This window comes from Apodemus sylvaticus, chromosome 4 (genome assembly GCF_947179515.1).
Source record: "Apodemus sylvaticus chromosome 4, mApoSyl1.1, whole genome shotgun sequence".
In the NCBI taxonomy this organism is placed as follows: Eukaryota; Metazoa; Chordata; class Mammalia; order Rodentia; family Muridae; genus Apodemus; species Apodemus sylvaticus.
Genome location: NC_067475.1, coordinates 101356701 through 101384642, shown reverse-complemented (window position 1 = coordinate 101384642; position 27942 = coordinate 101356701). Strand labels below are relative to the sequence as shown.

General features: G+C 36.1%; 1 protein-coding gene and 1 non-coding gene across 3 annotated transcripts in view; one reads left to right on the top strand and one right to left on the bottom strand.

Moving 5' to 3' along the window:
- Positions 1-27942, top strand: part of Rsrc1 (arginine and serine rich coiled-coil 1) — a 364221-nt gene that overhangs the window by 150361 nt on the left and 185918 nt on the right. The window lies entirely within an intron of this gene.
- On the bottom strand, positions 24162-24268 carry LOC127683791 (U6 spliceosomal RNA). Its single transcript, XR_007977596.1, has one exon. It is a non-coding gene; the product is annotated as a U6 spliceosomal RNA (small nuclear RNA).

Here is a 27942-nt window from a genome sequence, read left to right as displayed (position 1 = left end):
AGATAGAAGAAAAAACTTCAGGTGCTAAAGATACCATAGAAAACATTGACTCAACAGTCAAAGAAAATGCAAAATGCATAAAGCTTGTAACCAAAAACATCCAGGAAATCCAGGACACAATGAAAGGACCAAACCTATGGATTATGGGTATAGAAGAGAGTGAAGATTTCCAACTTAAAGGGCCAGTAAATTTCTTCAACAAAATTATAGAAGAAAACTTCCCTAACCTAGAGAAAGAGATGCCCATGAACATTCAAGAAGCCTACAGAACTCCAAATAAACTGGACCATAAATTCTTCCCATGTCACAATAATCAAAACACCAAATGCACTAAACAAAGAAAGAATATTAAAAGCAGTAAGGGAAAAAGGGCAAGTAACATATAAAGGGAGTCCTATCAGAATCACACCAAACTTTTCACCAGAGACGATGAACGCTAGAAGATCCTGGGCAGACCTCATACAGACCCTAAGAGAACACAAATGCCAGCCCAGACTACTGTACACAGCAAAACTCTCAATCACCATAGATGGAGAAACCAAGATATTCCATAATAAAACAAAATTTACACAATATATTTCCATAAATCCAGCCCGACGAAGGATAATAGATGGAAAATGCCAACACAAGGAGGGAAACTACCCTAAAAAAGCAAGAAAGTAATCTTCTTCCAACAAACCCAAAAGAAAGTAACCAGACAAACATAAAAATAACATCAAAAATAACAGGAAGCAGCAATCACTATTCCTTATTATCTCTTAGCATCAATGGGCTCAATTCCCTAATAAAAAGACATAGACTAACAGAAATATTTTTCATGTAAGTCTTCAATTTTATCATTAAATGTTTGTAATTCCTCTTTCAATTAATTTAGTAATGTTTTATGTCTACCATTTTTTCTGTATTATTTTCCATGATAATTTTCAATTTTAACATTTTTTTCTATATATTTCTTCAATTTTCTCAGAAATATTTTCCATGTAAATCTTCAGTTTTACCAGAAAATGTTTATAATTCCATTTTCAATCAACTTAGGAATATTTTTATGCCTACCATTTTATCTGTGTAATTTTTCCATGAAATAGTCAACATGGTTTTCTATATACTTCTTCAATTTTATAAGAGATTTTTTCCATGTAAATCTTTAATTTTATCATAAAATGTTTATAATTCCACTTTCAATCAATTTTGAAATATTTTTAGGCCTACCATTATTATATCTATATAAAATGTCCATGATAATCTTCAATTTTAACATGTTTTTCTATATATTTCTTTAATTTTATCAGAGATATTATCCATGCAAATCTTCAGTTTTATCAGGCAATGTTTATAATTCTGCTTTCAATCGACGTAGAACCTTTTTTTTCTTTTTTTTTAATCGATATATTTTTTATTTACATTTCACATGATTTCCCCTTTTTAGGCCCTCCACTCCCCAAAAGTCACATAAGCCCTCTTCCCTCCCCCTGTTCTCCCATCCACCCCTTCCCACTTCTCTGTTCTGGTCTTGCCCTATACTGCTACACTGAGTCTTTCCAGAACCAGGGCCACTCCTCCGTTCTTCATGTACTTCATTTGATGTGTGGATTATGTTTTGGGTATTCCAATTTTCTAGGTTAATATCCAATTACTAGTGAGTGCATACCATGATTGATATTTTGAGACTGGGTTACCTCACTTAGTATGATGTTCTCCAACTCCATCCATTTGTCTAAGAATTTCATGAATTCATTGTTTCCAATGGCTGAATAGTACTCCATTGTGTATAATATACCACATTTTTTGCATCCATTCTTCCGTTGAGGGATACCAGGGTTCTTTCCAGCTTCTGGCTATTATAAATATGGCTGCTATGAACATAGTGGAGCACGTATCCTTATTACATGCTTGGGAATCCTCTGGGTATATGCCCAGGAGTGGTATAGCAGGATCCTCCGGAAGTGACATGCGTGCCCAGTTTTCTGAGGAACCACCAGACTGATTTCCAGAGTGTTTGTACCAGTTTGCAACCCCACCAGCAGTGGAGGAGTGTTCCTCTTTCTCCACACCCTCTCCAACACCTGTTGTCTCCTGAATTTTTAACCTTAGCCATTCTGACTGGTGTAAGGTGAAATCTCAGGGTTGTTTTGATTTGCATTTCCCTAATGACTAATGATGTTGAACATTTTTTAAGATGCTTCTCAGCCATCCAAAGTTCTTCAGGTGAAAATTCTTTGTTTAGCTCTGTACCCCATTTTTTAATGGGGTTATTTGGTTTTCTGGGGTCTAACTTGGTTTTCTGGGGTCTAACTTCTTGAGTTCTTTGTATATATTGGATATTAGCCCTCTATCTGATGTAGGGTTGGTGAAGATCTTTTCCCAATTTGTTGGTTGCCGATTTGTCCTTTTGATGGTGTCCTTTGCTTTACAGAAACTTTGTTATTTAATGAGGTCCCATTTGTCAATTCTTGATCTTAGAGCATATGCTATTGGTGTTCTGTTCAGGAACTTTCCCCCTGTATTGATGTCCTCAAGGGTCTTCCCCAGTTTCTTTTCTATTAGCTTCAGAGTGTCTTGGGTTATGTGGAGGTCCTTGATCCATTTGGAGTTGAGCTTAGTACAAGGAGATAAGGATGGATCAATTCGCATTCTTCTGAATGCTGACCTCCAGTTGAATCAGCACCATTTGTTGAAAAGACTATCTTTTTTCCATTGGATGTTTTCAGCTCCTTTGTCTAGGATCAAGTGGCCATGGGTGTGTGGGTTCATTTCTGGATCTTCAATTCTGTTCCATTGATCCGCCTGCCTGTCACTGTACCAATACCATGCAGTTTTTAACACTATTGCTCTGTAGTATTGCTTGAGGTCAGGGATACTGATTCCCCCAGAATTTCTTTTGTTGTTGAGAATAGTTTTAGCTATCCTAGGTGTTTTGTTATTCCAGATGAATTTGAGAATTGCTCTTTCTAACTCTATGAAGAATTGAATTGGGATTTTGATGGGTATTGCATTGAATCTGTATATTGCTTTTGGCAAAATGGCCTTTTTAACTATATTAATCCTGCTGATCCATGAGCATGGGAGATTTTTCCATTGTTTGAGGTCTTCTTCCATTTCCTTCTTCAGAGTCTTGAAGTTCTTGTCATACAGATCTTTCACATGTTTGGTAAGAGTCACCCCAAGATACTTTATACTGTTTGTGGCTATTGTGAAGGGGGTCATTTCCCTAATTTCTTTCTCAGCCTGAGTATCCTTTGAGTATAGGAAGGCTACTGATTTGCCTGAGTTGATTTTATAACCTGCCACTTTGCTGAAGCTGTTTATCAGCTGTAGGAGTTCTCTGGTGGAGTTTTTTGGGTCACTTAGGTAGCCTATCATATTATCTGCAAATAATGATAGTTTGACTTCTTCCTTTCCAATTTGTATCCCTTTGACCTCCTTATGTTGTCTAATTGCCCAAGCTAGTACCTCAAGTACAATATTGAAAAGATAAGGAGAAAGGGGGCAACCCTGTCTAGTCTCTGATTTTAGTGGGATTGCTTCAAGTTTCTCTCCATTTAGTTTGATGCTGGCTACCGGTTTGCTGTATATTGCTTTTACTATGTTTAGGTATGGGCCTCGAATTCCTGTTCTTTCCTAGACTTTAAACATGAAAGGATGCTGAATTTTGTCGAATGCTTTTTCAGTATCCAATGAAATGACCATGTGGTTTTTTTCTTTGAGGACTTAGAATCATTTTTATGCCTACAATTTTATCTATAATTTTTCATGATAATCTTTAATTTTAACATGCTAGTCTATATATTTCTACAGTTTTACCAGAAATATTTTCCACGTAAATCTTCATTCTATCATGAAATGTTTCCACTTCCTTTTTCAATTAATTTATCAGTTTTTATTAGTTTTTATTAATTTTTCATGTCTACCATTTTATTTACTCTTTAATTTTCCATGAAAACTGTCAATTTTAACGTGTTTTTCTATATATTTCTTCAATTTTACCAGAAATTTTTTCCATGTAAATCTTCAATTTATTATAAAATGTTTTACTTCCATTTTCAATAAATAAAAATTTAAAAAAAATAATTAATTAATGGAGAAAATTCAACATTTTTTTTGAAGAGAAAAGCCGGAAGAGACTGAGAATGTAGGAAAATACCTCAATGTCTTTATAATGAAGGTAGTTTACAGTGAGCCTAAAGCCAGCATCAACTGAAAAAGAGAGAAACTCAAACTATTTCCACTAAAATTAGGAACAATACAATTGTCACTCTCTCCATACCTCTTCAATATAGCACGTAAACCTAAGCCAGAACAGTAAGACAGCTGAAGGAGATCAAGGGGGATACAAATTGGAGAGAAAGAAGCCAAAGAATCTTTCTCTGCAGATCATATGATTTTAAACATAAATGGTCTTAAAAACTCAATCAGGAATTTTCAATAGATGATAAATGCTTGGAGTAAAGTAGCATGATTTAAAATTAATATAAAAATTAGTAGCCTTTTAAAATACCAATAACAAATACACTGAGAAAATATCATAGAAACAATACCTTTTAAAATAGCCTGAAAAGTAAAATATCTTGGGATAACTCTGACACTGAAAGTGAAAAACTGGTATACTAAATACTTTAACATATTGAAGAAGACACCAGAAAATGGAAAGATCTTCTATTCTCATGGATTAGTAAGATTAATAATTTGAAAATGGCTACTCTAACAAAAGCTATATACAAGTTCAATGCAGTCCCCATTAAACTTCCAGCAATACTTCAGAAGAGTTGGAAAAGCAATTTCCCACATGATACGGAAATAAAAACTCAGCATAGCTAAAATAGTTGTTGTGGTGGTGGGTGGTGGTAGTAGTAATAGTAGTAGTTGTTGTAGTAGTTGTAGTCATAGTAGTAATAGTAGTCATATTAGTAGTAGCAGTAGTAGTAGTAGCAGCAGCTTTGAAGTTTCAGCTGCACAAGCCAGGACCAATCTCTCTCTCTCTCTCTCTCTCTCTCTCTCTCTCTCTCTCTCTCTTCTTCCCTCCTTCCCTTCCTCCCTCCCCCCCCCCATCTCTGTCTCTCTCTGTCTGCTATGTGCTGATATATAGAACTCTTAGCTACTTCTCCAGCACCTTGTCTGTCTTGAATGCTTCCTAAAACTATAAGCCAGCTCCAATTAAGCATTTGCTTTTATAAATGTTACCACAGTCATGGTATCTCTTCACAGCAACAGAACAATTTATATTTTTTATACACATTGGTATAAAAAAAAAACTTACAATTTTATTGATGGACTAGTGTTGAGGACCCAGACATAATCATGGACACCTGACTTGACAAAGAAGCTAAAATCCATGTCCTGTAGATACTACAGATAGTGCTTGTCAAACTGGATGGCTGCATGTAGAAGAATCCAGATAGATCCATACTTATCACACTGCATAAAACTCAACTCTAAATGGAAGAAGTCCTCAACAAAGACCACATACCCTGAATCTGATGAAGAAAAAGCGGGAGTAGGCTCAAACTCAGTGCTACATGAAAACAGGGCACTGTTAACACAGGTTTTCCAATCAGTCGTGGAGCCCTGTGAGACTAAACAGCTGAGTCCAGCAAAAATACCATCTTTCAGGCAAAACAAGCCTACAGAATGGAAAAAGTCTTTACCTATTATAAATCTGGTAGAATGATAATATATAAAGGACTAAAAAACTAAAATTGGACATCAAGAGAACAAAAATCTTAATTAAAAAATATGGGATACAGAACAACGTATCGAGTGTTCTCAAAAGGTGAAGCAACAAATGGCTGAGGAACACGTTTAACGTGTAGCCATAAGGAAAATGGTAATTAAAACTTTCTTGAGATTCATTTTTTCTAGTCCGTATTACCAGCATCAATTCCACATTCTCGCCAATATGTGCTGTCACCTTTTGATACTAGCCATTCTGACTGGTGTGAGGTGGAATCTCAGGATTGTTTTGATTTGCATTTCCCTGATGACTAATGATGTTGAGCACTTCTTTAAGTGCTTTTCAGACATTCGAGATTCCTCTGTTATGAGTTCTCTGTTTAGTTCTCTACCCTATTTTTCATTGGGTTGTTAGGTTTTTTTGGAGGCTAGCTTCTTGAGTTCTTTATATATTTGGATGTTAGTGTTCTATCGGATGTGGGGTTAGTGAAGATTTTTTCCCCAATCTGTAAGCTGGTGATTTGTCTTATTGACTGTGCCTTTTTGCCTTACAGAAGCTTATCACTTTCATGAGGTCCCATTTATTAATTCTTGATCTTAGAGCCTGAGCCATTGCTGTTCTATTTAAGAAGTTTCCTGTCCTCTCCCGCCCTATGCCATTGAGCTTGAGGCTCTTCCCCACTTCTGGCTCTATTAGATTCAGTGTATCTGGTTTTATGTGGAGGCCCTTGATCCACTTGGACTTGTTTTTCATTATGTACCAATTTCTTCAAGATAACATTAGTTTGAATTTTCATAAGTTGATATTTCATTTTCTCCACACATTTTTGATATATCTTTTTTTCTTTTAATTCTGCCTGCTTTCATTTGGTAGTCTTTGAAGTCTGTTATTATTAGGTACATGAATGTTTATAATTGTAATAATTTCCTGTACAACCTATATATCCTTAGAAAATAACCTTGTTCAGTTTTAAGACCTGTTTTCTTAAAATCTCTTTTGTCTCTTGACCTATCCCAGTTTTCTTATGTACAGATTATATGGTACATTGCTTTCTGCCTTTTGCTTTTATATGTGTGTGTGTGTGTGTGTGTGTGTACACATACATATATGTCTGAATGTTTATAGACAGTCTTGGTAAAGTGTTTAAAAACATTTTTTTAATTCCATGCATTCTTTAAGTAGCCTCCTTAGTTAATTTTAATGTAATAAATTATTAAAATGTCTATATTGATGTATTATTCAGCTTAGATTTTGCTCTATCATGTAATTTTCTGTTTCCCTTTACTGCTTTTTTTCCCCCTTTCATTGCCTTTTCATAGTATATTTTAAAGGTCCTTAATTTAAAACGACCTTGCCTTGAGTGTCATCAGGCATTGCAGTAGCAATCATGTTGGCCTTAAGGCCCTGGCCCGCCCACCTTTTGCTTCTTCAGTTCTGCTTTATTACTTTTTCACTTGTTCCTAGTAGAAGGAAATCTCTCTCTCTCTCTCTCTCTCTCTCTCTCTCTCTCTCTCTCTCTCTCTCTCTCTCTCAGTTCCTGTTGAGTGGAACATGCAATAATAACTGATCTTTCATTTTTTCCTTTTCTTTCTTGTTTTGTCCCAGTTTGAAATTTTATCTTCATTTTTCATACAATTTCATTTCTTTAAGATAAAATTTCTGTTTCTCTAATGAATTTTTCAATCTAGTTTTTTTCAGTTGCACTGTTTTCCATTCAGTGTTGAGACAGTTGCTGTGAAGGACTCAAATAAAAAAAAGAATCATGCCTGGCTCCATTAGCTTAATACTCACTCTTTTCTTTCTTTTATATATATATATTTATTTATTTATTTTCTAAATTCTTTGTTTACATTCCAAATGCTTTCCCCTTTCCCTGTTCCCCCCTCCCCATATGTCCCATAGGCCCTCTTCTCCCCACCCATTCTCCTATCCCCCCTCCCTTTTTCCTGTCCTGGTACTCCCCTACAGTGCTGGATCAAGACTATCCAGGATTGGGCCCTCTCCCTACTTCTTCATGGGAGTCATTTGATATGCTAACTGTGTCTTGGGTATTCAGGGAATACTCACTGTTTTCTTGTATGCATCTCTAGTATCTTTGATGTATGAAGGATGAGCATTAAAAACCTCACAGTGTTTTCTTTGGGGCTTTATTTGGGTATTTCTCCTCACCTGAACCTACAGAGTTCTCCTTGCTTATGAGTAATTTGGGATATTTCTGCACTCCTAAGGATCTCCTAAGGATCTCCAGCACACCATCTCTAGGCTGACTTCTAGCATAGTCTCTTCTTTGATCCTTTGTAAGTTCATTATCAGCAAAGAATTGGGCTTCACTTTGAGATCGCTGAGTTGCTTCTATGATCACTCTTTGATTTTTCAGAAGTTCTACCTGTGGGTTATCTGTGCTCAGGTGCTTGAGGCTAGTCTGCATCAGTCTTTTGTATACTGTACAGTTTCCTCTTTTGATTGATTGATTGTGTGTGTGTGTGTGTGTGTGTGTGTGTGTGTACTATGTCTTTTGACTTTCTGCCACCATTAACTTCAGTTTCTGAGACAATCTAATATAAGCTCTTTTTAGTACAAATACAACTTACAGTTGAATGTCTTTTCTTAATACTAAGGTTTAATTTTTACTCTATAAATAGTTTTAAAATATTTGAATTATTAATTTATTGATCAATTTTTTTCTAAAGACCATTTTGGTTTCCCACAGCCAATAGATTTTTTTCTTACTAAATGTTCCTGCAGTCACTTACTTAGATTTCTGTGCTAATATTTTGAGGTTGTTTAAGGAGTTTACAATAAAAGGTTGGTGTCTCCATTATTGGGATATCAATTTTTTCCGTGAGAAGTTTTCTTCAGTAATGAAATTTCATTTTATCAAGGCAGAACAGTTTCTTTAAGTTTGTTACATGAATATAAAAATAGTATATGCTCATTAGAAAATAATATGGGAATTGTAGAGCAGTTAAAAGCAAAGACAATAGAAAACTTGCTTGCATTCTAGTATTTTAATAGAGTATTCTCTTCATACTTCTAGAAAATTGACCTTACATTGTATAAATTACATATATATATATTACCTATATAAATTACCTATATCTCACTTAAATATTTTGTGAACCTTTTCATGTCATAAAACATGCTATGAAATGTATTTCAGTGAGTATAGAATATGTGACTATGGACTATTTTTTTCAGGTATATGATGAATATGATCTTTAGAGTGAGAATTCTTTTATTCAGTTTACCATCTTGGTTCTTCACTCAGACTTAAACAGAACTCAGAAACCATTATACTAGTAACACTATAGTATGCAGTAGTTTTACAATTTTGTTACATATATATGTATTGCTCTTTTAATTTTTCTATTTTTTTATTCAATATATTTTTATTTACATTTCAAATGATTTCCCCTTTTCTGGCTCTCCACTCCCTGAAAGTCCCATAAGCTGCTCTTTTATTTTTAATAAGTAGGTTCTTAGACTAAGTTAAATGTAAGAATATGGTAATTCATCTTCATACTCAACAACTTTGTCTGAAGCTATTCTTTTCCCCATAACCACCTTGACAGAATGATAAAACTTTAAGGGAAGTTTTATTATTTTTCTAGTCGTCATAACAATAATTAAAGCATTTTAGCTTTTATTTCTTACTTGTTAAATATAGTAGATTTGAGTGTCTTATAACATATCCAGCCATTCATATTGATGAGCTTCCAATTACTTTGCTTTATTATTCGATGAAGTCCTAATCACTTTGCATTTATTATTTATTCATCTTTTTAATAGTTCTTTAATTTTTTATGAATGCTTTCTAAATTATCAACATTAATGACTGATTTGTTTAATATGATCAAATATTCAGACATCATATGTCTAAATTATGATTAAATGGTTTTGTTAATTTTCTTTAAAATTTATTTTTTTAAGTGCATGCGTTTTGTTTGCAAATATGTATGTACACCTCATGTATGCAGTGCTCAGAGAGACCAGAAGATGGAGCTGGATCTCCTGTAGCTGGAGTAGAAGATCATGAGCCATTATGTGAGTGCTGGCAGCCAAACCCAATCTTCTGAAAGGGCAAAAAGTGCTCTTAAGCACACAGCCATCTCTTCAGCCTTAGCTTATGTGGGAAACTAATGTAAGTCAATTTGTAATCCATAGTCAGCTTGCTATTTTTATCATATTAAATTTTGGAAGCATTTGAAATGGTCACTTCTGCATGCTAATTAAGTTTACCCTCTTCTTCCTTATTCATTTGCTGATGAATCCTGTTGCTCCTTTTATCATGCTTTCTTGGTTTTTGTTGAAGTTTGTGTTGGGTAAAGAGATTTCTTATCTATGTTAAGAAGTTACATTCATGAAATACCTTTTTCATTTCTTCTGACACTTTGAAGATTTGAGGACAAGAACAAAATGTCTTAGTTTTTAATGTAATACATGGATAACTGTTTTGACTGAGGAAGTTAAAAGTATCCAGTTTTGGAAATTTTAGATCATTTAGTTAAATTTTAGTTCCTTTAGTTAAATATTTAGCAATTCAAATAAATGCTTTTGCTTCAATAAGTATGTATATTGTATGGTACTGGTAATTGGAATGTTTCATTATTTTTATTTATATGAGATACAATATAAAATTTATATCAGAAGACTTCCTGGAATAGGTATTTTCATACTGAAAGATTATAGAGCCCTTAATCAAAGATTTAATTTACAAATGCCTACAAATTTCATGAATTCATTGTTTTTAATTGCTGAGTAGTATTCCATTGTGTAAATATAACACATTTTCTTATCCATTCCTCCATTGAGGGACATCTGGGTTCTTTCCAGCTTCTGGCTATTATAAATAAGGCTGCTGTGAACATAGTGGAGTATGTGTCCTTATTACATGCCGGGGAATCCTCTGGGTATATGCCCAGGAGTGGTATAGCAGGATCCTCTGGTAGTGTCACATTCAGTTTTCTGAGGAACCTCCAGACTGATTTCCAGAGTGGTTGTACCTTCTTGCAATCCCACCAGCAGTGGAAGAGTGTTCCTCTTTCTCCACATCCTCACCAACACCTCTTGTCTCCTGAGTTTTTAGCCTTAGCCATTCTGACTGGTGTGAGGTGAAATCTTAGTGTTGTAGGCAAATGGTTGGAACTGGAAAATGTCATCCTAAGTGAGGTAACCCAATCACAAAAGAATATACATGGAATGCAGTCACTGATAAGTGGATATTAACTAGCCCAGAAGCTCTGAATACCCAAGATACAAGTAGCATGTCAAATGACTCCCATGAAGAAGTAAGGAGAGGGTCCTGATCCTGGGAAGGCCTGATCCAGCATTTTAGGGATGTACCAGGACAGAGAAAAAGGAGGGAGGTGATTGGAGAATGGGTGGAGAGAAGGCTTTTGGGACATATGGGGAGGGGGGAACTGGGAAAGGGAAAAGCATTTTGGAATGTAAACAAAGAATTTAGAAAATAATTTAAAAACAAATCAGTCATGGTATGCACTCACTGATAAGTGGATATTAGCCTAGAAACTTTGAATACTCAAGACATAATCCACATATTAAATGATGTCCAAGAAGAACGGAGAATTGGCCCCTGGTTCTGGAAAGACTCAGTGCAACAGTATAGGGGAATACCAGAACAGGATTGTGGGAAGGGGTAAATGGGGGAGCACGGGGAGGGAAGAGGGCTTATGGGACTTTCAGGGAGTGGGGAGCCAGAAAAGGGGAAATCATTTGAAATGTAAACAAAGAATATATAGAATAAAAAAACGACAAAAATTGTATGAAAAAAATTTACAAATGCATATTTCTACAATTGTAAGTTGCACTTGTTGGGCTAGAATCTAGCTGCATGGTAGAAGTTGTACTTAGCATGCCTGAGACTTGCACCATGTTTCCCAAACTGCATGTGCATAAACATGTGATGTGGTAGATCAGCATACATACATACATACATACGTAATTTAGAACATAGGGTTGCTTGGTGTCTTCCATGTCAACTCTTGATTGGGCTTCTCTGCTAGAGATTTGCTGTTCCTCAGATACCCTTCATTGTTGTCACAGTAGTTGATGTCTAGGTGAGCCTTCCTCCTCCCTACTTCCTTTGTGCCTTGCTTGTTTAAAGCTCACCCCAGGGATCTCCTGAGGAAGAGGGCTGCTGCTGGACAGCTTGAAGCTGAGAGATGGGATGTTTTTACCTCCTGAGTTAACTTATAATCATGAAACAAAACGAAAACATAAGTTCCCCAATGATAAGTGGCTCTAGTGTTTGCCCAGTGTGGTGACCACTAAGAATTGTGGTCTGTAGGTAACTTTGTGTCTGCAAAGGTTTTTAGGAGTTTCAAGTGTTGATCCAAATTGGTTTTAAATTACACATTGTAATCATGTGTTTCACTCATAATTTATCATGCATACTATACCCTGCCTACTTTCATGATATATTTAATTTGTTACTGGAGGTGTGATATTTGGTGTAATGAGATGTACTGATTGCTACTGTGAGTATAAGCTTTTCTTAATTTAACAGATTAAATACAAGACATTTATGCTTTAAATTTATTGATTTTTAAATAGAGCTTCAGTTTTATAAGTGCTTTATAGACATATTTACTATATTTTGTTTACAAGGTAACATTTTAGGCCAAATATTAATTTAAGATATAAATAATCAAGTCTATCTAATACTGTGAGACTTTTAAAATCATTTATTTATTTAACTGCATCATTTTATTGTTTTAAGAATAAGGGTAGTTTTTACCCTTTCAAGGACCAATGAATAATGAAAGATAACTTATAAAGGGTAAGAACTTAATTTTCTGCAGAAATCTGTCTAGTATATTGTTGAGATTAATATCCAATTTTTAAAATTTCAGTTCATAGTCTTTTTAGTTATATTCAGCTTTATGGTTTCTTAAACCCTTTTTTACAATATAAAGTAATCTTTGATTTTCAAGGATTTTTTTAAAGCTTGAATTATGAGGTTTAAAAATCTGTTTTTGTTTCCAAGATGAAAAATGTCATAAAAATAAAAAATATTCAATAATAAACATATTGTTGGTTATATATTAATTATAGTTCTTCATAAACACTGATTAAAAGAATGATAAGAAGTTGTGCTAGAGTGTAACTATACAGCAATGCTATTTCCTGAATAGAAGGAATGGATAGAAAGAGATTGGTGCCATCGCGCAGGAGTCCTCAATAATCCAGACTGGTTTTTAAACAGATGGTGCCCATAATTTTATGCTAGATTTAGGTCAACAGAGGCGCAGATAGGGAAGAGATTTTACGTTTTTTGTTTGTTCGTTTGTTTGTTTCCTAGAGAGTACTTTGAAGAAAAGCTACTTGTGTATTGTAATAACTGTATTTAAAACTTTAAACTGTTTTGCTTTGCTTTATTTTATAAATATTTTAAATACATTGCAAAACAATTATATCTACATTTATTGTTATAACTACATTTGTTCATAGAAATAAATTAAACCAAGAAATACTAAAATCTTTTTAATAGTTTTTAGTTAAAAAAATTTTTTTAGTAACCACTTAACTGCAATTCATTTTCATTAAACTAGGATTGATCTTGCAAGGCGTGTGTGCGTGTGTGTGCGTGTGTGTGTATGTGTGTGTGTTTCCTTTTAAGAGTGTGATAAATACTGTAAATACCACAGGAGATAAATATGAAATTTTAAGTACCCACACTCTACTAAAAATCTAAGACAGCAGTATACAAGTTGTTTGAGTAAGATGGTCAGAAGTCTGCTTGGTACCAGCCTTTTTGATGGAATAGTGCTACATTTGCATGTCATCATTTTAATAGACAATTTTTGTTTTGTGCACTTTGATAATTTAAAAAATGAAACTCGTTTTGCACTTTTCTCATATGCCATTTTAAAAAATCAGATTAAGGGCCTAAAGGAATAGAGGAGGCGAATGGACACTGATGGTTCAAAATATCTCATTTTTGCCTAAAAGCAAGTACTGGCAGATAAATGCCCATAAAGGGATTTCTTTCTTAAGCCCCATGGATTTTTCCCCCACAACTTTTTGTGTGAGTTAGAAATGAAAACCATTCATCTAGTGCCCCAAAGAACGGCCTTATTGAATGGAATAACAGTGTAATGTACCATTGAAGGCAGGATTGAAAGTGATTATCTTGTTAACTCTTGACAGTTACCGCCAGCTTGAAATGGAACCGGCAGGCTTGATTTGCAAATGAATTAGAGCTTTTTCATTTTGTGCCAGGATCATCTTTTTATATTCTGATATGACAGATGCTATGTTCCAGGCTTTTGTTTTTCTTCAGTTTTATACTTGCAAATAAAAAACAAAAGATTATGATAGTTTTATTTGCATTTTCTCTTGGAGTTTATTCTTTCAGTAAAGTTTTTAATTTTATACTTTGCAAAAATTTGTTGAAGATTTCTGTTTTTGCTAGAATTAAATTTAATAATTTTAAGTACTGTAGCAATTCAGTAAGAAGAAAAATTTTCAGCAATAGAAAATTTGTTACATAAGGGAATATTATACTTAGCAAAACTTTGGACTAACTTTTATAAAAATAGAGTTTTTTGGGGGGGTGGCAATGATTTGAGATAAGGTGCAGCCTGTTGGGATGTTTCAGGAGCCAGAGGGGGCCCCCCCACCTGCCCAGGCTCCTCAGCTAGCTCACAGTTGCTCCACCATCCCTTCCTCCCCTCCTCCCGTGTGTTTTGAACAGAAGGGGTAACACTGGAAACAGTGTCCTGGACTAATAGTCTTTGCTGTGTGTAGAACACATGGCAACCTGAATGGCTAGAAATAGTAGGTTGTGAAAACCCAGCAGATCTGTGTTTTTTTTTTAATTCTGAGAAAGCAATGGTTAGACTTCTCCATTCTTTTATCTCTTTGTCCTTTTTGGGTACTGGCCAGTGAGCCCGGGACAAGTGTCCTTACTATTAAGCTTGAGTTCAGTCCCATTGATAAAATATGCTTGTGTGTATTTCTGAAATCATGAAAATTGTACATAGTGGTATTAGTATATTCTTAATTTTTTAGTTTAATCTGGAACTACTTAATCGAAAAATATTATTGGTGATTTAATATAGTTAAAACATGACTATTTTATTTAACAGTAAATGTTCAAACTAACAACACCAAAAAAGACTAAAGAGAGTGGGGAAGAAAGCAAGAAACATGTTTTTCGTCTGTATCTGCTGGAGATTGGCCTAGGACACCAAAATCGATATATGCTCAATTTCCTAATGTAAAGTAGTTTGATACAATGGCTGGATAAAACAGATATGTATCTTGCCACATCTTTTACATCAGTCCAGAATACTTGAAAGACCTAATACAATGTAGGTGGTGTTTTATTGTTGTTGTTTTTACTATTTTTTTTCTTTAAAAAAAAAATCTACACAAGGATGTTCCCCCACCTCCACCATACCTCCCCACTCCCTGGGGCACCAAGTCTCTAGAGGGTTAGGTGCATCTTCTCTGACTGAGTCCAGACTAGGCAATTCTCTGCTGTATATGTATGTATTGGGCGGTCTCATATCAGCTGGTGTACGCTGCCTGGTTGGCAGCTCAGTGTCTGAGAGATCTTGGAGTTCCAGGTTAGTTGAGACTGCAGGTCTTCCTCTGGGGTTGCCCTCCTCCTCAGCTTCTTCGAGCTTTTCCCTAGTTCAACTACAGGGGTCACCAGCTTTTGTCCATTGGTTGGGTGTAAATACCTGCATCTGACTCTTTTAGCTGCTTGTTGGGTCTTTCAGAGGGCAGTCATGACCCCTTTCTGTGAGCACGACATAGCATCAGTAGTGGTATCAGCCCTTGAGCTAGATCCCAATTTGGGCCTATTGCTGGGCCTCCTTTTCCTCGGGCTCTTCTCCATTTTTGTCCCTACAGTTCATTCAGACAGGAACAGTTCTGGGTCAGAGTTTTCCACTTGATACCTGTCCTTCTACTGGAAGTTCCCTCTCCCCACTGTTGGGCATTTCATCTAAGGTCCCTCCCTTTAGGTCCTGAGAGTCTTTCACCTCCCAGGTCTCTGGAACATTCTAGAGGGTCCCCCCACCTCCTACCTCCTGAGGTTGCCTGTTTTCATTCTTTCTGTTGGCCCCGTTTGAACAGTTGCCATACAGTATTGTTTAGACAATAGTTATAAGGAAGATGTTCATGTGTTTTAATACAGATGCAGTTATTGTTTTCTAATATTTTTCTGCCTCTGGTTAAATCTGCCATTTGGAACCTTTGGGTGTGGAAGCCATGGATATAGAACCTAAAGATAAAATGAACAAGGTTGTGTTTGTGTGTGTGTGTGTGTGTGTGTGTGTGTGTGTACTTATACATTTCATTTTATTTTTCAGTTATAAGTTACATAACTTGTTTATTGGTTGTGCATTTGAAATTCCAGATACTGTGATGCTGTTTTGATTGTGCTTTGTGATAGTTCCTGGTTTTCTTTGTACTTATTATTGGCTTTTTAAAATTTTATGAAATATATTTTGATCATTCTTTCCCTCCTCCACTCCCTCTCAGATGTTCTCAACTCCCACCCAACCTCATTTTCTTTTTCTCTTAACAATAAAAATCTAAACAAATTTTAAAAACCAAAAATACAAAAAAATACTAAAACAAAACAACAGAAAACAAAAGCAGACAAAACACATGGAGTACTGAGGAAGGAGTACTGAGGAAGGGGTACTGAGAAAGGAGTACTGAGGAAGGGGTACTGAGGAAGGAGTACTGAGGAAGGAGTACTGAGGAAGGGCAGCCGTGTGAAAGACAGTGAAGCGAGCAGCCCTGTCCGGACTGAGATTTCCTTCCCATTATTTTATCTTAAAGGTATTTGGAGTATTTTATTTTCTCAAATGTTAGTCACATATTAACTACTTAAATCACTAGTACCCAGTGATTAGTTGCTAATCATGTGTTTGCTGGCCAGTTTTGTTCCTGCCTGTAAGCTTCACGGGACACTCACCACTTTTCACTTTACCTTGATAACATCTCACACAACAATCTGGCCCCTGGGTAGTGCCTAGCAAAACATTCTTTGAGCAAGAAATTTCTCCAGGATGCCAAAACACAACAGCTTCAGTGAGAAGACATGTAAGATAGGAACATGATAATAATGTAGCTTTCTTTTTTGTATGAGATTATGACTTGATACTTGGGTAGGTGGTAGGTAAAATTTGAGGAAAGTAATTACAAGAGAATTAAGTAAGTCTAGACTAGGAGTTAGGACTGTTGGAATAGGGTACCGGTCATTGTCATAGTTGAGCTAGTATCTTTCTTTGGCTGTAGAAAGCCATGGTCAGTAGGACTTAGTGACGCACTTTTTATTCAGGGTGAACCAGAGGAGAGGAAGTAGTTGATTTCTGGGCTCTGGGCTTCAGCATCCTGTGAGGTTTGATTTGTATCTGAAATAGAAAATACTAGCAAGGTTTGAAGAAGGAGCTCAAGAATTCCCGTTTTGGACCCATTAGAACGTTTTGTTTGTATGTTTTAAAACCAACAAAGAAGGATGTCAGATAGGCAACTGGATCAGTGGATGAACATCTTGGAACTTTTGAGTGGTATGCGTTTTGTCACAGGGTAGTGTAGATCAGGATAAAGTGTAGCCTTGTGAAGCCTTCATAAGAAAAATGAGCCTTGTGAAGCTCTGATTTTCTGCAGTTGCACAGAGGAGCAGCAGCCGACAATGAACACTGAACACAGGTTGGTTGGTTTGTTTAATTTTAGAAGGTGCAGACAAACCAAATGATGTAATCTCAAAGAAGGTAAAGAGGATGCATTAGCTAGAAGAGCAGACTGTGTTCCTAAGCTAGAATGTTTTACTGGTGAGGCAAGTTAAATACACTTTCAATTCGAGATAGGATGTTTTTAGTTTATGGCAAGTCTACTGAAAAGTAACCCACTAGAAGTTAAAGACAATGTATATGTGTATCTCTAATCCTGCCGTTTCTTTAAAATTTTACTGAGCTTTTTAGAAAATGTTATTTGATCTAAGTTTAAAATAATCTATTTGAATATATCCTGTGTGTATATAAAATACACATGTTAATAAACTTATATGTTTATTTTTTGAGGACTCATGAAAATTAAAGAAAAATTTCTTTACCTACAACATAAAGTGTTTTAATACTCTTAGAATTGTTGATCAGTGAATACAGTTGTCTCTACGTCATACTTGAAGACGATGTCACTCTTTGTTGTCATGTTCTTTATATAGCTAATAACTTTTTAGTAAAATGGTTTTAGAAGAAGAATCCACTAACTTTTGGTTCCAGAGGCATAGTGATAAAACTCACAAATCATATTGTCATTCTTGGCTTTACTGAGGGTGTGAGTGTCTGCCAATAATCTGCAATTCCGATTTAGTGAATGGTTGATAGGAATATTAGTAAGACATAGTATAATTGATTTAATTAACTTTTGTATCTCACATTCTAGGAATTTTTATCTTTTTTTGTTTTTATTAAATATATCCTTTATTTACATTTCAAATGATTTCCCCTTTCCTGTCCACTGTCCCCCAAGAAAGTCCCATAAGCCATCTCCCCTCCACCATTCCCCAGTCAACCCCCTCCTGCTTCCCTGTCATGGTATTCCCCTACAATGCTGCATCTAGCCTTTCCAAGACCAGGGGCCTCTCCTCCCTTTGATGTCCAACAAGGCCATGCTCTGCTGCATATACATCTGGAGCCATGGGTAACACCACTCATACCATCTGGTTGATGTTTATGTCCCTGGGAGCTCTGGGAGTACTGGATGGCTCATATCATTGTTCCTCCTATGGCACTGCAAACCCCTTCAGCTCCTTGGGTCCTTTCTCTAGCTCCCCCATCAGTTCAATGGCTGGGTGAGAGTGGTCCCCCTCTGTATTTGTCATATAGCAGTAAAACCTCCCAAGTGACAACTATATCTGGCTCCAGGCAGCAAGTACTTGTAGGCAACAATACTAGGTTCTGGATTTTGTAACTGTATTTGGGGTGGATCACTAGGTGGGGCAGTCTCTGGATGGTCTTTCCCTCAGTCTCTGCTCCACACTTTGTCTCTGTATCTCGCTCTGTGGGTATTTTGTTCCCCTTTCTAAGAAGAACCAGAGTATCCATACTTTGTTTTTCCTTTTTTATGGGAATCATATGATATATGAGTTGTATCTTGGCTATTACAAGATTCTGGACTAATATCAGTGAGTGCATTTCATATGTGTTCTTTTGTGATTGGGTTATCTCACTTAGGATGATATTTCCCAGTTTCAACCATCTGCCTAAAATTTCATGAATTCATTGTTTTTAATAGCTGAGTAGTATTCCATTGTGTAAATGTATCACATTTTCTGTATCCACTCCTCTGTTGAGGAACATTTGGGTTCTTTCCAGCTTCTGGCTATTATACATAGGGCTGCTTTGAACATAGTGGAGCATGTGCCCTTATTACATGCTGGGGAATCTTCTGGGTATATGCCCAGGACTGGGATAAGAGGGTCCACTGATAGCATCATGTCCAGTTTTCTGAGGAACCACTAAACTGATTTCCAGAGTGGTTGTACCATCTTACAATCCCACCAACAGTGGAGGAGTGTTCCTTTTTCTCCACATCCTCACTAGCACCTGCTGTCTCCTGAATTTTTAATCCTTGCCATTCTGACTGGTGTGAGGTGAAATCTCAGTGTTGTTTTGATTTGCATTTCCCTGATTACTAAGGATGTTGAACATTTCTTTAGGTGCTTGTCAGCCATTTGGTATTCCTCAAGTGAAAATTCTTTAATTCTGTACCCCATTTTTAATAGGGTTATTTGGCTCTCTGGAGTCTAACTTCTTGAGTTGTTTGAATATATTGGATATTAGCCCTATGTTGGATGTAGGGTTGGTAAAAATCTTTTCCCAATTTGTAGGTTGCCATTTTCTTTTTTTAAATATTTTTATTGTCTATATTCTTTGTTTACATTCCAAATGATTTCCCCTTTCCCAGATCCTCCTTCCCCATATGTCCCATAAACCTTCTTCTCTTCATCCATTCTCCAACCACCTCCCTCCTTTTTCTCTGTCCTTATATTCCCCTCCAATGCTAGATCAATCCTTTCCAGGATCAGGACCCTCTCCATACTTCTTCATGGGAGTCATGCAATTTGTGCCTTGGGTATTCAGAGCTTCTGGGCTAATTAATATCCACGTATCAGAGATTGCATTCCATGTGTATTCTTTTGTGATTGGGTTACCTCACTTAGGATGATATTTTCCAGATCAAACCATTTGCCTAAAAATTTTGTGAATTCATTGTTTCTAATTGCTGAGTAGTCTTCCATTGTGTAAATATACCACATTTTCTGTATCCATTCCTCCTTTGAGGGACATCTGGGTTGTTTCCAGCTTCTGGCTATTATAAATAAGGCTGCTATGAACATAATGGAGCATGTGTCTTTATTGCATGCTGGGGAATCCTTTGGGTATATGCCCAGGAAGAGGTTTAGCAGGGTCCTCCAGAAGTGTCATGCCCAGTTTTCTGAGGAACCGCCAGACTGATTTCCAAAATGGTTGTACCATCTTACAGCCCCACCAGCAGTGGAGGAGTGTTCCTCTTTTTCCACATCCTCACCAACACCTGCTGTCTCCTGAGTTTTTGACCTTAGCCATTCTGACTGGTATAAGGTGAAATCTCAGAGTTGTTTTGATTTGCATTTCCCTAATGACTAATGATGTTGAGCACTTCTTTTTTTTTTTATTCGATATAATTTTTTATTTACATTTCAAATGATTTCCCCTTTTCTAGACCCCCACTCCCCGAAAGTCCCGTAAGCCCCCTTCTCTCCCCCTGTCCTCCCACCCACCCCTTCCCACTTCCCCGTTCTGGTTTTGCCGAATACTGCTTCACTGAGTCTTTCCATAACAAGGGCCCACTCTTCCTTTCTTCTTGTACCTCATTTGATGTGTAGATTATGTTTTGGGTATTCCAGTTTTCTAGGTTAATATCCACTTATTAGTGAGTGCATACCATGATTCACCTTTTGAGTCTGTGTTACCTCACTTAGTATGATGTTCTCTAGCTCCATCCATTTGCCTAAGAATTTCATGAATTCATTGTTTCTAATGGCTGAATAGTACTCCATTGTGTAGATATACCACATTTTTTGCATCCACTCTTCTGTTGAGGGATACCTGGGTTCTTTCCAGCATCTGGCAATTATAAATAGGGCTGCTACGAACATAGTAGAGCATGTATCCTTATTACATGGTGGGGAATCCTCTGGGTATATGCCCAGGAGTGGTATAGCAGGATCTTCTGGAAATGAGGTGCCCAGTTTTCGGAGGAACCGCCAGACTGCTTTCCAGAGTGGTTGTACCAATTTGCAACCCCACCAGCAGTGGAGGAGTGTTCCTCTTTCTCCACATCCTCTCCAACACCTGCTGTCTCCTGAATTTTTAATCTTAGCCATTCTGACTGGTGTAAGGTGAAATCTCAGGGTTGTTTTGATTTGCATTTCCCTAATGACTAATGAAGTTGAGCATTTTTTAAGATGCTTCTCCACCATCCGAAGTTCTTCAGATGAGAATTCTTTAACTCTGTACCCCATTTTTTAATAGGGTTGTTTGGTTTTCTGGAGTCTTACTTCTTGAGTTCTTTATATATATTGGATATTAGCCCTCTATCTGATGTAGGATTGGTGAAGATCTTTTCCCAATTTGTTGGTTGCCGATTTGTCCTCTTGATGGTGCCCTTTGCCTTACAGAAACTTTGTAATTTTATGAGGTCCCCTTTGTCAATTCTTGCTCTTAGAGCATACGCTATTGGTGTTCTGTTCAGAAACTTTCTCCCTGTACCGATGTCCTCAAGGGTCTTCCCCAGTTTTTTTCTATTAGCTTCAGAGTATCTGGCTGTATGTGGAGGTCCTTGATCCATTTGGATTTGAGTTTAGTACAAGGAGTCAAGGATGGATCAATTCGCATTCTTCTGCATGCTGACCTCCAGTTGAACCAGCACCATTTGTTGAAAAGGCTATCTTTTTTCCATTGGATGTTTTCAGCCTCTTTGTCAAGGATCAAGTGGCCATAGGTGTGTGGGTTCATTTCTGGATCTTCAATTCTGTTCCATTGATCTGCCTGCCTGTCACTGTACCAATTCCATGCAGTTTTTAACACGATTGCTCTGTAGTTGATTTTATAACCAGCCACTTTGCTGAAGTTGTTTATCAGCTGTAGGAGTTCTCTGGTGGAGGTTTTCGGGTCACTTAAGTAGACTATCATGTCATCTGCAAATAGTGATAATTTGACTTCTTCCTTTCCAATTTGTATCCCCTTGACCTCCTTATGTTGTCTAATGCTCCAGCCAGAACTTCAAGCACTATATTGAAAAGATATGGAGAGAGAGGACAGCCTTGTCTAGTCCCTGATTTTAGTGGGATTGCTTCAAGTTTCTCTCCATTTAGTTTGATGTTGGCTACTGGTTTGCTGTATATTGCTTTAACGATGTTTAGGTATGGGCCTTGAATTCCTGTTCTTTCCAAGACTTTTAGCATGAAAGGATGCTGAATTTTGCCAAATGCTTTTTCTGCATCTAATGAGACGATCATATGCTTTTTTTCTTTGAGTTTGTTTATGTAGTGGATAGCATTGATGGATTTCCTTATGTTGAACCATCCCTGCATCCCTGGGATGAAGCCTACTTGATCATGGTGGATGATCATTTTGATGTGTTCTTGGATTCGGTTGGCAAGAATTTTATTAAGTATTTTCACATCAATATTCATAAGGGAAATTGGCCTGAAGTTCTCTTTCTTTGTTGGATCTTTGTTTGGTTTTGGTATCAGCGTAATTGTGGCTTCATAGAACAAGTTGGGTAGAGTTCCTTCTGTTTCAATTTTGTGGAATAGTTTGAAGAGTATTGGTGTTAGGTATTCTATGAAGGTCTGATAGAATTCTGCTCTGAAGCCATCTGGTCCCATGCTTTTTTGGTTGGGAGACTTTCTACGACCCTTTTTATTTCTTCAGGTGTTATGGGACTCTTTAAATGATCTATTTGATCCTGATTTAGTTTTGGTGTCAGATATCTGTCTAGGAAACTGTCCATTTCCTCTAGATTCTCCAGCTGTTTTGAGTATAGGCTTTTGTAGTAGGATCTAATGATTTTTTGAATTTCCTCAGTTTCTGTTGTTATATCTCCCTCTTCATTTCTAAGTTTGTTAATCTGTATACTGTCTCTGTGCCCTTTCGTTAGTCTGGCTAAGGGTTTATCTATCTTGTTGATTTTCTCAAAGAACCAGCTCCTGGTTTTGTTGATTCTTTGTATGGTTCTCGATTGATTTCGGCCCTGAGTTTGATGATTTCCTGCCTTCTACTCCTCCTGGGTGAAATACCTTCTTTTTGTTCCAGGGTTTTCAGGTGTGTCATTAAGCTGTTAGTGTATGCTCTCTCCATTTTCTTTTTGGAGGCATTCTGGGCTATGAGTTTTCCTCTTAGTACTGCTTTCATTGTGTCCCATAGATTTGGGTATGTTGTGTCTTCATTTTCATTAAGTTCTAAAAAGTCTTTAATTTCTTTATTTCTTCCTTGACCAAGGTATCATCGAGTAGAATATTGTTCAGTTTCCACGTGTATGTGGGTTTTCTGTTGTTTTTGTTGCTATTGAAGACCACTTTTACTCCATAGTGATCTGATAGGAGGCATGGGATTAGTTCATCTTCTTATATTTGTCGAGGTCTGTCTTGTGACCAATTATATGGTCGATTTTGGAGAAGGCACCATGAGGTGCTGAGTGAAAGGTATATTCTTTTACTTTAGGATAAAATGTTCTATATATATATATCTATTAAATCTATTTGGTCCAAAGCTTCAATTAGTTTCACTGTGTCCCTATTCAGTTTCTGTTTTCCTGATTGGTCCATTGAGGAAAGTGCAGTGTTGAAGTCACCCATAATTATTGTGTTAGATGCAATGTGTGCTTTGAGCTTTAGTAAAGTTTCTTTTATGAATGAGGGTGCCCTTGCATTTGGAGCATAGATGTTCAGGATTGAGAGTTCTTCCCTTTGTATTTTTCCTTTGACCTGCAAGAAGTGTCCCTCAGAGTCTCTTTTGATGACTTTGGGTTGAAAGTCAATTTTATCTGATATTAGAATGGCTACTCCAACTTGTTTCTTGAGACTATTTGCTTGTAAAATTGTCTTCCAGCCTTTTACTCTAAGGTAGTGTTTGTCTTTGACAGTGAGGTGTGTTTCCTGTATGCAGCAAAATGTAGGGTCCTGTTTACATACCTAGTCGGTTAGTCCATGTCTTTTTATTGTGGCATTGAGCCCATTGATGTTAAGAGATATTAAGGAATAGTGATTATTACTTCCTGTCATTTTTGATGTTATTTTTAAAATTTGATGGGTTATCTTCTTTTGGGGTTGATGAAAGAAAGTTACTCACTTGCTTTTTCCAGGGTGAAGTTTCCCTCCTTGTATTGGTGTTTTCCTCCTATTATCCTTTGTAGGGCTGGGTTTGTGGATAGATATTGGGTAAACTTGGTTTTGTCATTGAAAAATATGGAACACTTCATCAATTTGAGTGTCATCCTTGCACAGGGGCCATGCTAATCTTCTCTGTATCGTTCCAATTTTAGTATATGTGCTGCCGAAGTGAGCACAAGAATTTTTATCTTTAATGTAGAGATGGAGAATGTTAAAATTTGGTTAGTGTTGCCAGTAAAAGGATCTGTGCTTATCCAGTGCTCGGTGTGGGTGAGTGCATGATGTAGCGTGACTGTATAGAAAAGCACAGTAAATGCTGTCAATTTCTAAAATTTATAATGTATCACTAGTTAGAATAATAAAAGAATTCTTATGATACTAAAACAGACTGCTCACCTAAACAAAAAGTTGAGGAATAAACACATAGAAGCCACTTACTATTGGGACTTTCAGAGTTAAACTGTGGGGAGTTTTCTAATAACAACAATTCAGTTGATCTTGAGAGATGGACTTGATATCATTTCAAAATAGTCTGTTGGAGTCTCTTGGTAGTGAGAGTCTAAGTTTCATAGTTTTAGCTCATGTTCTGTGAGGCTTATGAGTCATGGCACTTTGCTGGTAAGCATGTCCAACTGCCTCTCAGGGTTCCATCTCAATGCACTGATTTCCCCCTTTGTGTAGTACCTTATAAAGAAGCTACACTGTAACAATAAATAACCATTAAATGTCAGAAAGAGAATGAAAGTTTAGAGATGTAAAAAAAAACACCAGTCATGTAGGAAAAGCACAAATTTATTTGGGTCCTAGGCCATAAATATGATAATGATGGAGAAGGGAAGAGAAGAGTATTTTGGGGTAGCTATAGTCATATTACTGGGAAGAAAATGAACTTTTTTTTGAAATGAGATCCATTGTTTCTAATAGTAGAAAATTATTAACTGAATATAGAAGGTTACAGCGAAGGTAGTGATAAGATATTCCAGGTGTGATGGCTTTGATGAAGGAGGCCAGTGTTGGAGGAATTTTGGTGTGAGTGCAGAATCCAACTCTGATACAAAGGACACAGGGAGGGTAGGTACTATTACCTGTCCAGACAAAAGCACAGAAGAGTTCACCATTTCTGCCAGTCTCATGGATTTGGCTGTGTCTACATTATCTCTACTTCAGTTCTCCCTTCTCGCACTAAATATAATTCTTCTGTGACTTTATAATCATGTAGCAAATGTAGGAAGATCACATTTGTATTAGACAATGTAGCTGCTATAAAACTGAACAGAAATGTGAATATGATCTTTAAATACTGAAGGTAATAGGCACACACATAAATAATTTATGAAAAATTTTAGCAGTGATATAGAGAACAGGAAAAATGTGGGTTCAATAATAAACTAAGCCTCATTTTATTTAATATACCACACTACTTCTTTTATAAATGGAGTTCTAGCTTTGGATCCAGATAGAGCAATGTCTGCTATTTTATAAATCTACTCTCTTATTCTAAGCTTCAGATTTGTTACTCATGTAATAAAGTTAGTGTATTACTCAAAAAAGTTGCTATGTGGATTTTGAAAAATATTATTAATTTAGATTAACAGATTTAGACGTCACTTAAATAGTGTTTGTATTTTAGTTTATATCTTTTAGATAACACTGATGAATCCTACTTTACAATGTAGATATTCTATTATTTTAAAATATGTTTTAATATTTAATATCCCACAAGACCGGTTTTGTTGAAATACACAATTATATCATCGTTTTAATGGTTGTTTAATGTTCTGTAATATTCATATTAATATTTTACTTCCCCAGAACTGGGCATTTGGGTTGTTTTCATTTTGGAAAATTAAATATGACAAGTTCATTAATAGATGATTGAATGATTTAACTAAATTCAGACAAGTAGAACTTTGCTAGATCAAAAGTTTTATGTGCATTGCTAAGAATTTTTAAAAATACAAAAAATAAGTAGAAATGTTTCTGCATTTATGCCATTAAAATAGAAAATTAAATAAATTAATTTCCATATATTTTCCCAATTACTCTCTAGAAAATGTTATTTTTGCTCTCGCAGTAGTGTGTCAGGCTGGAGTCCTTGAGCCTTTGCATGCTGCAGAGCCATCATTTCTTAGACCTTTGCCTGTTTGTTATATGTAATTGGCATTCATTTTTATTTTTGCAGACATTTTTCGTGTACTGTATTATTTCTTTCCATATATTAGTAATCTTTTGTGATTTTTCTCTTGTGGATATTGGTAGAAATATTATAAACTGTAAATAGTCAGGCTCAGCACCTCCAACATACAATACTGTCAATGAGGTTTATTGTTTTGTTTTACTTAAATCCCTATTGAAGCTTTCTACCCAATCTCATACATAGTGTAAGTATACTGCAAAACTATTTCATTATTGAGGTTATTGTTTTTCAAGATTGACAGTAATAAACTTTACCTTCATTAAAATTCAGGTAACCTGAATTCAAATTGTCCTTTTTCTATCTAAAATTATTTTTCTATGACCTATTTAATCTCTGTAAGCTTCGTTTGCTTATGTATATATAGAATTATTAACCATATAATAGGCCATTAAAGTTGAAATTAGCTAATTAATGGAATGTACTTATGCACTTGACACATATATTATTCTGTCTTCTCAGAAGCTGCATCTCTAAAAAATTCAGCTCATTTGGGCAATTAGTATGACTATAGCCAAGCAGAGCAAAGACCTGAAACAGAACAATGCAAAACAAACAGTAACAATTAGGGAGGGCTAGGGAGTTGTCCTCATCTGTAATGTGGTTGCGTGCTATGCGAGCTTGAGGCCTGGAGTTTGCATTGTCACCTTTCAGGAGGGCATAGCTGCCACCAGCTCTGAGGGTGGAGATCAAGTCCTCCAGGCAGGTGAGTGCAACACCAGCCATGTGGGTGGGATGGCCTAGACAAAAACACACATAGCACTGGAGAACAGCACCCAGGTCGCTCCCAGGCCCCCACATGCACACGCACGCACGCGCACGCACACACACACACACACACACACACACGAGCGCATACTCATACTGTACATACGAACACATGTAAAAAAAGGGAAAAATAATAATAAATCTGACTTGAGCAACACTGTTGCATACTGAGCTGAAGATTTCAGTTTGAGTTTCTGTCCTCTGCTGAAGTTTACCAGTTTGCTTAAAAGCTGAAAAGACCATCAAAAGACATCAATAATTGAATTATTAACCCTTGAATTACTGAAAAAATTTAAATATATAACTGTTATATTGGTGACCCAGGTCATACATTTTGGCAGATAGTGCTTTTATGACATTGTTGAGACACAATTCTATGATAGTAAACTTTTTGAAAGTAGATATTGGATCTAAATGACATTTATAAATATAATAAGAGAATATAAATTGTTTATGGTTAAGTACTATGATATTCATTTTTTTATATTCTTTTTAAAATTACTTATATCTGGTCCTCAAAGTAAATTGAAATGATATAAAATTAATAAATTGTGAATATTATGATTGTGTTTACAAGTCAATTTATTTTTAATACAAATCAGAATCAACTCAAACGTCCAAAAAGAATAAGCCAGCATAGTGTTGGTGTGTGAAAAGAATAGGATAAATACATTTAAAATGTTATATGTAAATATATTTTGATATGTAAAGCTGTTTACATTATTAACTATGATGATCTCATTTGTGTAAAGAAAATAATTGTATTTATGTGTTGTATAAAAATGCCTTGCAAAGCTATAACATACTGAAGCTATTATCACTGGCTGGTGATATTCAGATACCTTTTATTTTCTTCTTAGTTAGAACCAGATGTGATTTTGATTTTCT